General features: G+C 30.5%; 1 non-coding gene and 1 pseudogene across 1 annotated transcript; one reads left to right on the forward strand and one right to left on the reverse strand.

Annotated features, from left to right (window-relative positions):
• The first annotated feature begins 204 nt into the window (after window positions 1-204).
• Window positions 205-323, forward strand: LOC118602696. Its single transcript, XR_004950738.1, has one exon. It is a non-coding gene; the product is annotated as a 5S ribosomal RNA (ribosomal RNA).
• Window positions 324-7,755: 7,432 nt separating this feature from the next.
• LOC118602062 lies at window positions 7,756-7,874 on the reverse strand (annotated as a pseudogene).
• Window positions 7,875-13,945: the final 6,071 nt, after the last annotated feature.

A 13,945-nucleotide genomic window follows, 5' to 3' on the forward strand; every position in this document is an offset into this window, starting at 1 on the left:
TATATGTATACTTAATTTTGGAGGAAAAGAATATTGGAAATTCCACTACAATGTCCTCTCGAATTCGAGATTTTTTTCTTATTAATGGATATTGAGAAAACATCTGTCAGGAATTAAAGTGGATGAATCCTTACTTTAGAAGGAAGCTGAGATTAATTGACATCTAAGGCAAAGAAACTTCCAGATCTAAATTACATGACTACAGTCTACAGCCATGCCACCCTGAGCATGCCTGATCCCATCTGATCTCAGAAACTAAGCAGGGTCGGGCCTAGTTAGTACTTGGATGGGAGTCCACCTAGGAATACTAGGTGCTGTAGGCATATAAATAAGTAAGTAAGTAAGTAAGTAAGTAAATAAATCAATAAATAAAATTATATGACTATATGTTATCTTTGTTGTTTAGCTGAGAAATCTTTTTTTTAAGCATAACTAAGTAGAGGGAAATATATATATATATGTATGTATATATTTATATACACATATATGTATGTATATATATGTATTCCTTTTCTCTTACTATCCTCTCGATACATACATAGATGTGTATGTACATTTTTTTATATATTCCATCTGCAAGTGTGTGTGTGTGTATACTGATGTGAACACTCCTCTCAGGCTGGCCATCCATTGCTTTTAGGTAGTCTTTACTTTAGTATATATAATCTCTAATATAAAACAAATTTTTCTCCCAAATGTAATTTATTTTGTCTTCAAAAATTTACTTTCATTTCAAAATTCAATAAACTTTGATGGCTTGTTAATCAGACAGAATTATTGACCATTTATTTTGAAGCGCAAAGCTTGGTTATTTGTAGCAGCTATTTTGTTTTAGTATTCACAGTGCAATGACTGGAGCCTTATCAAATAACACCTAAACTTGAGTTCTTTTACTGTGACTGACATTTGGCGTTCATAATTATTAAAATTGTGCTAAGCTGAGCAAAAGTACATGATAAATAAATTCACACTTAGTTGGATCAAATTATTTTTTTCTATAAAGCTATCCATGTTATTTCAGTTATTTGATGAGGTCAAATCCTTCATAGGAAAGGAATTGAGCTTGCCCTTGTTTAAAATGACAAAGAAAAAAGATAAAAATACAAAGAAAATCAGCAGATGGAAATGGAAGACCATGACTAAATTTTGTCTAACATTTCTAAACATAATTCTTTTTTGTAAAACCTTTTTGAAGAGAAGTAATACACAGTTACACATCTTCTTTAAAAGCATAATAGCCCAAATCTCGCCCTTTTTATTTTTTTTTATTTTTATCATTTTAAGTTTCACAGCTTATTAACTTCTCTTCTTCATGGGTGCAGTTAGTAAAAGAACAAAATTGCTTATTATACTGTCAAGAATAATATAATTCATGGTTGAGATTTTTAAGATCAGGTTAATTTTTAAATGTATTATTGTTGTTAAGATGACATTCACAGTGACCTATAATGATCCTCAATCTTGACTTTTTTCTTTTGTTCCCTATCCAAATATTCCAGTTAAATTGAAAATGCCTTGTTGTGCCCCCAAAATGCTGCTGTGATTAAGCTCCCTATTGTTAACACCTAATTCAACCATCACTTGTACAGACAGCCTGATTTAACTCCCAAAGCTAATTATCATACATTTAAAAATGAATAGAGAAGAGCTACGTTAATATAAATAAAAATATTTTATTTAATAGTACAGGATCATTTGGTGGCTATGTCTTAATATTGATCGGTTTTGAGTGTGTAAAGTATTATTTGGCCTTGGATGGTGATCCTAGTAATCTTTGATGGAGAATCTGAAATATTGAAAATACTCGGACTGAATCAAATATACATAACATTAGTATTATGCATAGTCCACTCTAACAGTTTGTACAGAAAGTAAATTCATTGTGATAATTCTACCTGATGCCCAAAAAATCATTGTCAGTAAGTTTTATTGTATATCAGTTGATGTCTGTATTAAAAAGGACAATCATTCAAGTGGTTTTTTTATTTGTTTGTTTTTTGGTTCTTTTGGTCTTTTCCAAATGAAAGTACTTTATTTATAAATAAGGGATTTTTTTTGAGAAGTCTGTTTCCTGCATTTCTTCTTGTATTTATAAATCTTAGGAAAATTCTCCAATAACTCCTATCTCTGAATTTAAAATAAAGCCTAATTCTCTCACAAGGTGAATTAGGCCTAACACATTTGTTTGTCCCTAACTCACCAGCCCCCAAAACTGTCTTTAAAATAAGTTATCATCTAAGAACTAATACAAATGCTATTCTTAATTCATGGAATGTATTCTCTAGCTCTCACACTCCATTTAACCACTTACCAAGTTAAATTTTACTTGGTATAAGGAACTTTGTTTAAGTATAACCTTTTCCTGAAGGTTTCCTTGGTTATTTTATAAACATAGTATCACACACCTAATTTTTCCAAAATAAACCTGTGTATCCTATCTTCCTCAGCTTCTGATATTTTCCTTTAAGGCTAATTAATAGCAACAATTGTCACTTTTATCTACCTGTTGTTCAAATCAAAGTAAGGAAAATAGAAGTGTTATCTACTATTAGTTTATCCAATTCATTTCTAAAATATGTTAGACTTACTTCTTTCCTTCCATTTTCATTCTGTTCTTTCTATATTTTTCTTTTGAAGTGTTTATAAGTATTTCATAGTTAAATATTATGTGTGTATATATGTGTTAGCACATGCACACATATTTCCCCTACTAGAAATAATGTTGTCCATATCTCACAAACATATAGTATACAAGGGGAAGGATTTTGACTGCCTTTCTCCCACATATGGAATCTGGGGCGGGATAAGTGGATGATGAGAGATTCCCAGCATCGATGATAAAAAGTTAGACCAGTGTCCCCCCGGCATCCAAGTGCCACTTTTCTTTTTGAATTGTTTTGAGGATTTATAATGTAAACAGTGAGGTTTACATCAATTATTGCTGTAGTCAAAGTGATTTTTACTGTAGGAATAGTGGGTCTTACTATTAATTCGTAGGAAACAACCTTATCTCAGTATAACCTGGGCTATCCCTCAGTGGATCATCCAAAGTTTGCTTCTCCACCTTATTGACAGCAAAAGTACCTTGGCAAATTTTTAAGACTATAGAACAGATCTTCAAAGGATGTTTTGGGGATTGAAATACAGAAGGCCATGTAAGTAAACCTCTCATTTTCCCAAGACTTAGCAGTATCTTTGAATGACGTTCTGGGTAGTACACTGGCCATCAAATCACAGTCTGCCAAAATGACTATCTACTTCTTTTTAATGGTATTTCTACATACATTATGGTCATGATGCTGAAGTTTTCTTGTACATTCTAGTCCAAAGGATACAAGTGGTTGTTGGCATGGGAAACATCGCAAACAATCTTGAAAGGGATAATATAGTTTTATGGGTTCATTTCCATGACAAATATGAAAATATCAGTGAAATGGAAACAGATAATGACACTTTTAGTTCATGCTGTAAGTAAGCCTCAATTTTTTAAGGTGAAGCCACAAATGGACTCCACCACATATTTAGAACTGTACCATTTCAATTAGACTAGCAGAAACTCAAACCTGGAAAATAGGGACGGGCTCCTACTAATCACAACCTTCTCATTATCAGTCAGAATGGTACATTAGCTTACCATGAGAGTAATCATGTAGTTGAACACAGTGAAAGGGGTGGTAATGATTAGAGTAGCCTCTGTGTTGGTATTGAAAATATTTGTAGTGACCAGCTGCACAAAGCTGCCAAATATCTTTTTACTCTAATCTTCGTGATGCCTTATGAGTGTATCTATGGCTGCCACTGCACAAATATGTCTAACTATAAATTATCAAGGAACTGTATGTTTACCTATCAGACTTCCTTTTTATTAGAGAAATTTCATGAACTTCAGAACTAGGTCTTTCATAGAGATGTATTTATTAATAAATGATTGTACAAATTCAAATATACACAACTGAGTTCAATCTTCTCATAGTGATCCATGAGAAGTCAATGGCTGAACCAGTCACATTATCAAATAGCATGTGCCAAGTCACTCAAAAATAATAATTTTATATAGAAATTCTTTTATTTACTTAAATAACTCAACATATATCACCTTATGACAACTAAAATCTTCATGATTTTTATTTCCTAACGATTCTGAACACAAACTCTTTATAATCTGCTTTAGGGGCATCACTAACAAACAATAAAAAAAAAATTCTTATATTTTTCAATAAACCGACACCATAGGTTTGTTTTTGGAGTGTCTGATATTGTCATTTTAGGCAAGAAGTTTTCTAAAAAAAAGATTACACTTATCTCATAGGAAAAATTATGAGGTAAAAATGCTACATATAATGGTATAGAGGATCAGGTATAGAGGAGAGCTTGATGGGGGTGTTCCTTTCTTATTTAATGTAGCTGCTTTCTTCTGCTAATAAATTTGGAATTTAAAGTGCACTGAAAATAATGATTTACATGAATGTTAACTGATCCTGTATATGTTATGTTGCATTCTGCAAAAGAAAATAATAGTTTACTGCAATTAACTTTAGACTTGTTTTTCATTTAAGAACAGAGTAAGAACTTTCTCAAAAATGAAAGTAGTGGTTCATAATTCATATCTTAAATATAATGAAGTTGCATTCTCTTTCTGAAAAAAAATAGACTATACTTTTTCAGGGTATAATGTTTTAATAATATACACATGTAATCTAAAAGCTTTCAGTCTTAAGAATAAAATAATACTTCATTCTTTTTGCTTATAAAGAAAAATTACCTGTACCATGCACAGTTAGCTTATTGTCACTGACTAAAACTCAATCTCTACTTGCCTATTTATACTAACAAAACCATTGTAAAAAGAGAGGTGTGATTATGTGATAAAGGTAGACTTTAGGAAATGATTTTAAAGAGGTCTCTAAAACATATTCTTTTCTAGCAAGATTATATCATTAAAAAAAAAGCCTACATATGTACACAAAATTAGAATGACTGTAATTTTTTAAAAAAATATTTGGGTATTTCTTGTTTTATATGACAGCTAGCAAATAATGGTGAGCATACTTTGTAGTGACTAATAAATTTCTTCAGGGTGGTGGAGTTAGTACATATCAGGAAATTCTATAAATATGAGCACATGCACTCTGAAAAAAATCTTCCTTCTTTAGTGGATTGAATACTGTATACATATTTATGTGACCATATAACTTAGTGTAAAAAGGAAAATTCTCCTTGGAAAACTTTCTGGAAGTCATAGTTATAAAATAAATCTTTTCCTGGTCTTAATATATTGCTTTTTATCTAAATATCTATATATATATTGTGTCATCTTTCCCATCTTTATACAAATAAGATCACCATATCTTGTTTTACTAAGGCTGCCTCACACTCGATATTCTTGCCCCATAACTGATAAATTTGTGATTGCATTGTCCACACTATTGCAAATTGGAGCATGCACAAAGACCTCCATGTCTTCCTTTGCCTTAAGGTCAAATCCAAATGTCTTAACATGACCTTCTTGACCTGGCCTCTGGTAACCTCTGTAGTCTTATCTCATGGCTCTTTCTTTATGTAAGATACACTCTGTCCATTTAGAACTCCTTGTGTTTTCCCAATGCATCCTCAGCCTCTGATCTTTTGTATTTCAAGGCATTCTTTCTCCTAGCTGTACTTCTCTGCTAACTCTTCTCCTAAATTCTATTCAGACCTCAGCTATCAATATAAGTATTCCTTCTCCTAGGATACTACCTTATCCATAAAGCCTTAGTGGCATGCCCAGTCTATGTTTTCCTATAGCACAAATATCTGTCTGTCTTTTATATGTCTGAGTTCTCCATAATGTGTATACTTCTTGGAGGCAGCCATTAGTCCTTTCTTTTGCTACCCTACTGATCAGAGAAGTGCTTGGTACATAAAAGTTCGGTGAACTATAGTGAATTAATGAGTTCTGCAGGCCTTTAACAGGTTGAGTTACATGTCAATGTTAGTATTTAATTATAAATGTTTCTATAATATATATATTTTAGAATATGTTTAATCGAGTTTCTACACAGTACATTAAAAAAATGCTATGTTGAGAAGCTCTCATTTGAACTTTTTTTATTTCTACATATTCACATCTGTCTCAAGAAATCTAAATTAATTATTGACTATAAAATTAAATGATAGTAATGCAAGCAATGGCACTCAAGTACTTGAGTGATTATTAAAGTATCTCAGTGAAAACTTCAGGAAATGTCAAAGAAGAGAAGGAAACAGAAATCAACACTTTTTTAGTTTGCCAGTTTAAACTTCTTAAAAGACAAAAAATGAAAAGACAAAGTAGAGAAAATAAGAAGGAAATATTAATTGACTTTAGATTATTAATCTATTGAATTTCTTTAAATCCAGGCTAGGAAAAAAATAAGCTAATTTAAATAATCTAGGTTACATGATATTCATGCTATTAATACAAAATTTTAAAAATCACTTAATGGACTCATTGCACTTAAGTTAAAAATTAGCGATGATCTGGGTTTAGACCAAGGTCTGAAAAGAAACAAAACAAAACTATATTATTTATCTTAAAGTAAGTATACAGAAAGCAGCTTTCCTGGCCAATTAGCCATTGTAAAATAACATTTTCTAAAGATCCTACATTTAAAGAGCTCTTTGCAGTTCAGAGAGTAAACTTTCATTCCCATTATCTAAAAAGACAAATAGGAAAGTTGTGAATATTTGTCCATATTTAGAGTAATTTAATCTAACATTGCCTTCATAAGAAAAACAGATTTTCGAGTTTAAAAAAATTGAAATTACATTTTGATGATTATTTAATGCACACATATTATTAGTGAGAAAACAGTACCCATGATCTTTTTTTTTTTTTTTTTTTTTTTTTTTTTTACAATTTTATAAGCTGCTGTTTGGCTAATGGCTGATGTATTATATCATGAAGTTTCTTTGTAAGGAATAGTATAGAGTTTCAAAAAGAGGAAAACATATCCACCTAAAACATTTTGCTGCTACTGAAATTACTTTTAATATACCTGCTTAAAACTTTGGATCACTTAAATATACTTAAATCACTACAGATAAACAAATTTTTAAGTTGTCATAAATTTTGATAATTATAAAAAATATGGCATTAACATAAATAAATTAGGAAAAGCAGGATAATAAAGCCAATTTTACTAGGACAATGGAAAGTAAAAATACATTATGAAAAAGCAATTTGAGTTAATCTGCATTATCTAAACTGAAGAATTAGAAGGAAGTGTTAGGTGGTTGGTCAGACATAAGTGACAGGGGAACAAACAAATGGAGGCCCAACCCAGATAGCATCCAAAGAACACCCCATTGATAGTTAAAGAATCCTTCCTGCATCCTGAGAGACAAAGGATGGGAGAGTCATAACCTATTGCTTGTTTAATCTGGCCACAGACGTTTGCACAGAAGGTACGACCCTAACCTGTTGGCAACCTCAACTTCATTATACCATCATTGTAACACCATGTTCATGCCCAGGAGTTCATGAATCTAATTATAACAGACTGAATTCTGGGTAAACACATGTGTTCTAGGCAAAGAGTTATATAGCAGCCAGTGTCAATCAAAATGACCGCATGTACCTATCACCTAAGAATAACTTTGCAATCGCCCATCACGCCCCAAATATATTACAGACCATCCCATTTCTGCAGGGTTGTTACAGCCCTCTTGGTCTTTTGGGGAGTAATGTCTTTCAGTTCTTTTATTTATTTATTTACTTACTTACTTACTTACTTACTCCTACAGCACCTTGTCTTCCTAGGTGGTCTCCCATCCAAGTTCTAATAGGGCCTGACCTTGCTTAGCTTCCGAAACCAGATGAGATTGGGCGCATTCAGGGTGATATGGCTGTAGACTCGTTCCTTTTATCTTTTCACCTCCCATTTTATAGGGCTGCAGGCTTCCTTAGCATGGCTCGTCTCATTCTAAAATATATCTTTAATAAATCTTTTTCTAAATCTCACTGACTTGTGAATTTTTGCTGCATCAGCGGGAAAGAGCTGAAGAAAAATGCGAATTGCACTATTGTGTGATTACCAACCCTCCATGACACTTAGGGCAACACCAAAGTTCAAATCACCTCCAAAAGGTGACAGAAGGACTAAAACTCAGTTGAAAGATTTTAAAATGTATAATAATAGATACAAATGATAGACTTTTAACAAAAGAACTTCATTCTTGTTGATCTTAAAGGAGTATTTAGTGTTTTATTAATGAGTTAGTATATCTACAAAAAGGCATTTTTCTGACTCTAAAACTATAATATCTGAAACATTTTATTTATGATAATTTAGTGGTACAATCGGAAAGAACTCAATGTTAGATATAAAAACTAATGTAGTAAACACTATTACTTTTTAATGATTTATACAAATTAATTTAAAATTTTATTTGTAATAAGATGTAATAACAAGAAAAATTTAACATTAAATTATACATACATATATTTAAATGTACCATATTAACTTTGATTTTAATTTTTTTTCCCTTATTTCTAATTGATCAGTAAGTACTCTCAAGACTGGTTTTTTCCAAATCATTAATTGCAATCCATTTTTGCTATTTCAAATATTCCTTTTAAAAAGCAATTCCTATCCTAAAAACAGCTCACTATTTCTAAAATAGTTTTACAATTATTCACTTCAGTCACACTTTTTTTCACTGTAATCCATGCTTTAGAGAGTATCCCTTCTTATCATTAGAAAATGTATGCCAGATCTTTCTGTCTCATAAATAACAAATTACATTAGTTCCCTCACTGCACTTAATTTTTAATCCCTTACTTTAACTTACAAAATCATACATAATTTTTGTAAATAATTTTTAATTTTTCCTCTGATAAACTCATATTTTTAACATATTTTTGAACATATGATTATTAGAAATAAAATAATGTTTTCTGCATTCAACAAATAAGCCTATATAGGGTGAAAATAATCTAAAGGATCTAAAAAAAACTATGAGAAGCATAAAATGTAGCAGCATAGAACTTCAGATAAGACATCAAACATGCTTCCAATAAACTCTGACACTTGGTTGCTGTTTTATTAATTATTTATTTTTGTCTACTAAATCTAAATTTATTTTTCTTATAAATATAATTAGCAACAGATCTTACTAAAAGCGTAGCTGTAATGAGTAAAATCTAAATTTCTGTATCCATGAAAATATAACTAGCAAAAGATCTTAAAAATGTAGCTATAGTAAACTAAGAGCAAAGTCATGAAATAGTTACTTGAAGTATTCAGTGACCTACAAATATTAACAATTATTATGTGGCATCTGCTTTTCTTCCACTTTTAGTTGAGAGTTTTAAAACTTTTATCATTATAGATAGAAATACAGGTGCAATATATTTCAAAGATTAATATTATTTTTAATCGTATTTTGTTTCTTATTTGATAATTTGTCTTTTTAAGGCAAATACTCATTCACTACTAAACACATCCCTTCTCTTTGCATCCTTTGGAAAAGATTATCAGATTAGTAATGGTAGATAATACATGAAATTGTGTTGCTGTCTCTATCATCCTTCCATACCTTTCTATGCCTATTGCCAAAACATTACTTTTCTGCCTCATTCACATCGTCTCAATTTTCTAAATACTTATTTTATTTTCAGACTAGATTCTAATATACCATATTCTGGCTGTTGTATTCATACTCTTAATACATCAACATAACTGAATCACTCTTGCTCAAAACTGTCTATTATTTACCACTGCAAACTGAATTGTATTTGGTAAAAGAGCTTATTCGGTATCAAAGACTCAGATACAACAGTATCTATCTTTCTAGTGTTATCTCTTACATTTTTGTCTATGTTGAATTCATGTATTTAGATTAGGTTAATCAACATATTAGTCAATCTGGAAAGCACACAATACTTTGGGTCTCTGCTTCTTCTTCTATCTCCTTTTCTACTCATAATTTTTAACTTTATAGTTTTTCATAAATTTTTTATAGATTCTATTTTATTTACTTAGGAAATATCACACATTCTTATGACCCAAAGTTATTCCATAATGTCTCTACTTTTCTGACCTAAAACCTGATTTATCTGTATTATTATGATGAGAAAAGCCAACTTTCTATAATTTGTTAATTCTAGGCTTGTGTCATGCTTGATGACATTTTAACATTGAGAGCTACTTTGAGCTGTGCAAGAGTATTTGTATATACTTAATTTTATTATATTACTTTAAATGTTTTAAAAAATAGGCTAATATCTTGGATTATTTTTAAAACAAATAACTGGCTTATAAAACATAGGTCATAGTAATGGCACATTTAATATACATTTTATAAGGTAGTTGGTATACCATATGTACTTTATACCAAATAGTGACAAAAGCTGAAAGGCTGGAAGAATATAATATTATGGGTATCTCTTAAGATTAATTAGGTAACTATATAGAACAGAGCTATCTAATACACTGCTCTGTGATAATGACAGTATTCTATATCTGCTGTCCAATATGGTAGCCTCTAAAATATTTTGTTAAACACTTGAATTGTAGTTAACATTACTGAGTAACTAAAATTTTAACTTATTTAATTTTAATCAAATTAAATTTACATAGACAAATACAGTTATTGACTACCATACTGGATAATGCAGATCATATCTAGAAAGTCAAGTTTACTGTCTTAGGAGGTATTGAATAATGAAAATTCCAGGACAATAAATTCACTGTAGAGAATATTCTTTGACTTTTGCTATGAATTATATACAAGTACAGTTAGTGCGGGTACCAACCTATGCTTATGTTTTCTCAAGGAGAGGATTTCATAAACTTTTTCCCTTATGAATTATGTTTTGATTCACTTTTAAAATTTATATACAGAAAATTACCTTTATTCTGTAAGTTTTTATAAATTTTGACTATTATATACAGTTGTAGTCAACACCATAAAGCAACGGTCCACAACCTCTTTGGCATAAGGGACCAGAGCTCTTATGAGAATCTAATGCCTGATGATCTGAGGTGAAGCTGAGGTGGTGATGTTAGCACTGGGGAGCAGCTACAAATACAGATAAAGCTTCACTTGTTCACCTGCTGCTCACCTACTGCTGAGCATCCCAGTTCCTAACAGGCCACAGACCGGTACCAGTAGCAGTCCGTGGGTTGGGGACTCCTGCCATAAAAGCTTCTTTACTTAGTACAGAAAACATTATCTCATTTCAAGGAATCACATGTTCAAAAACATCTTAGAAAAAATAATTCAAGAGTTCCCAAAAGAATAAGAAAAACATCTTTGGAACTGGTCAAGAAGAAATAGAAGGACTTTGACTAAATGATAGCCGAAAAAGATAAATACACTGCTTAGAAAGTGTTACAAGAAAAGTATAAAACACAAAGAGAAGGATATATGGTTTATTTTGTGTAGGGAAATGTGTTGAAACACTATAATGGAAAGAAAAAAAATTTCCTTTCAGAGCAGATAGTGGATAATTGATGTAGTACTCATTTAGAATAAATCTCCAGTTCTTAGTGCAATCGAAACATGAAATAATAGTAAAGCTGTGTATTCACTTTCATTAATGGTAGGCTATTTATTTGAATAGAAATTCTTACTTAAATGACCCAAGATTTATATATACTTTCTTCTGTCTATATATATATGAAATTTAATATATATTATATATATACATATATATATGTAAACTCTGCTTTAAGTCAATTTTTAATTAATAACATCATGAAAAACCACTGGGCAAGTATGTAGGGAGATTGAAGACCTAGTATATTATCCAGGTCATAGTAGCTATTATTGTTTTCCTGAGACTGCCAATTCAGTAGAAATCAGCTGAATTTCTAACCAACAAATAGAATCTGAGAAGCTGATTAGCACTTTTGACAGATTCATGAGGCTATAAACATTAGGAATTGAAATCTAGGGACTTATAAATTATAGATGTGCTCTGTTAAAACTCTCTACCTCGGATTATGACACGTTAAAGTGTACCTTAGAAGTAAATGTGAATTTTCCTACATAATATACCCTCACAAATACTGTCTCAATTTAGTGGTTTCTCAACAGAGAAACAGAAATTCCATATAACCCAGCAATTGCACTCTTAGATATATAGTGGTGAGAATTGAGAACAGGTATTCAAACAAATACCTGTACACAAATATTGATAGCAGCACTAACCATAATAGCCAAAAAGTGGAAACAAGCCAAACACCCATCATCCAACAGTTGTATGAACTCAATGTAGTATATTCATACAATGGAATAGTATTCAGCCTTAAAAAGGGATGAAGTACTAATACATACATATGAATAAACCTAAAAAAAATTATGCGAAGTGGAAAGAGCCAGACACAGAAGATCAAATATTATATAATTCCTTATATAAAATACTAAACATAGTTAAATCAATAGAGATAAAAAGCAGATTAGTGATTATCACAGCAGGAGACAAAAGGGTGGGAACTGATTAATAAGTACAAGGTTTCCTTTGGGTGTGATAAAATATTTTGGAATTAGATAAAGTAATGATTGCACAACATTGTGAATGCGCTAATGCTAGTGAACTGTACATTTTAACACGGTTAATTTTATGTTAAGTAAATTTCACCTCAATAAAAATGTAGGTTAAATTAAAGATATGACTACTGTAGGACTCATAAATTGCACTGCAAGCCATTTAACCCTAGAATAAAAGAAAATATTGTGTTCACACAAAATCCTACACAAATATTTTTGTATTGGCTTTATTCTTAATAGTCTCAAACTGAAACTACCCAAATTCCCTTAATGGGTGAATGGATAAACATACTGTGGCCTATCTATATCATGGGACAATACTCAATAATAAAAACTAATAACTATTGATCAAGGCAATGCATGGATAAATATCCAGAGAATTAGACTGGTTGAAAAAGCTAAATACATACTTTATAATATTATTTACACAATATTTTTTAAAAGACAAAATTGTAGAAATAGAGAAGAGATTAGTGGTATCCAGACGTCAGGAATGGGAGTACTGGTTAGGAGAGATGTGCTGTGAGTATAAAAGAACAACAAATGTGTTGTTTAATTGATAAAATTCTTCTGTGTCTTTGTTGTATCAATGTCACAACCCTGACTGTGATAGGTATAGTTTTGCAAAATATTGTCACTGTAGTAAACTCATAAAGGGCACAAGGGATATCTGTGTATTATTTCTTTGTTACGGCTACATGTGATTTTATAATTATCTCAAAATAATAAATTTAATTAAATCAAACTGACACAAACTCTTTCAATAGATATATAAAGAAGTACTTCTTGATCTCTTTTATGAGGCCAAGTTAACTTCAGAAATAAATCTTGACAAGGCTATTACAAAAAAAAGATTAGTTGTAGGTCATCATTTACGAAAGTAATTGAAAAATACTTAACAAAATAGTAAAATAAACAGAAATATACTTAAAATAGTAATGTTATGTCAAAATTGGGTTAGTTCAGAAAAGTAAAATTAATTTAACATAAAAAAAAATCAATCATGTTATCCATAGTAAGAAAATAAAGAAATAAAGGAGATAACCCATATAATCATTTCAATAATAATTGTGGAAAAAATATTGAATAATGTTCAACATTTGTTCATAGTTTTAAAAAAATCTCTTATATAGATGGTTTCCTCAATAAAATGTGTTCTTTAATTTAAAATATTCAGCAAAATCATATTCAAGATTCAAATGTTAAAATTTTTCTTTTAACAATTTAGAAAAAACAGTAATGGCTATATTTACCTCTTTTATTCAAAACTGTACCATGTTTTCCAGTTGATGAAATAATAAGTAAATAAAGTATAAACATCAGAAAGGTAGTAATCATATTATAGTCATTACGTTCATTTCATAAAATTCTGAATTTAAAATTGAAAAAAAGTACAAGGATATTGTTAGAATGAAGAGATGCTTATTTT

This window comes from Rousettus aegyptiacus, unplaced genomic scaffold (genome assembly GCF_014176215.1).
Source record: "Rousettus aegyptiacus isolate mRouAeg1 unplaced genomic scaffold, mRouAeg1.p scaffold_m13_p_4, whole genome shotgun sequence".
NCBI classification, from domain to species: domain Eukaryota; kingdom Metazoa; phylum Chordata; class Mammalia; order Chiroptera; family Pteropodidae; genus Rousettus; species Rousettus aegyptiacus.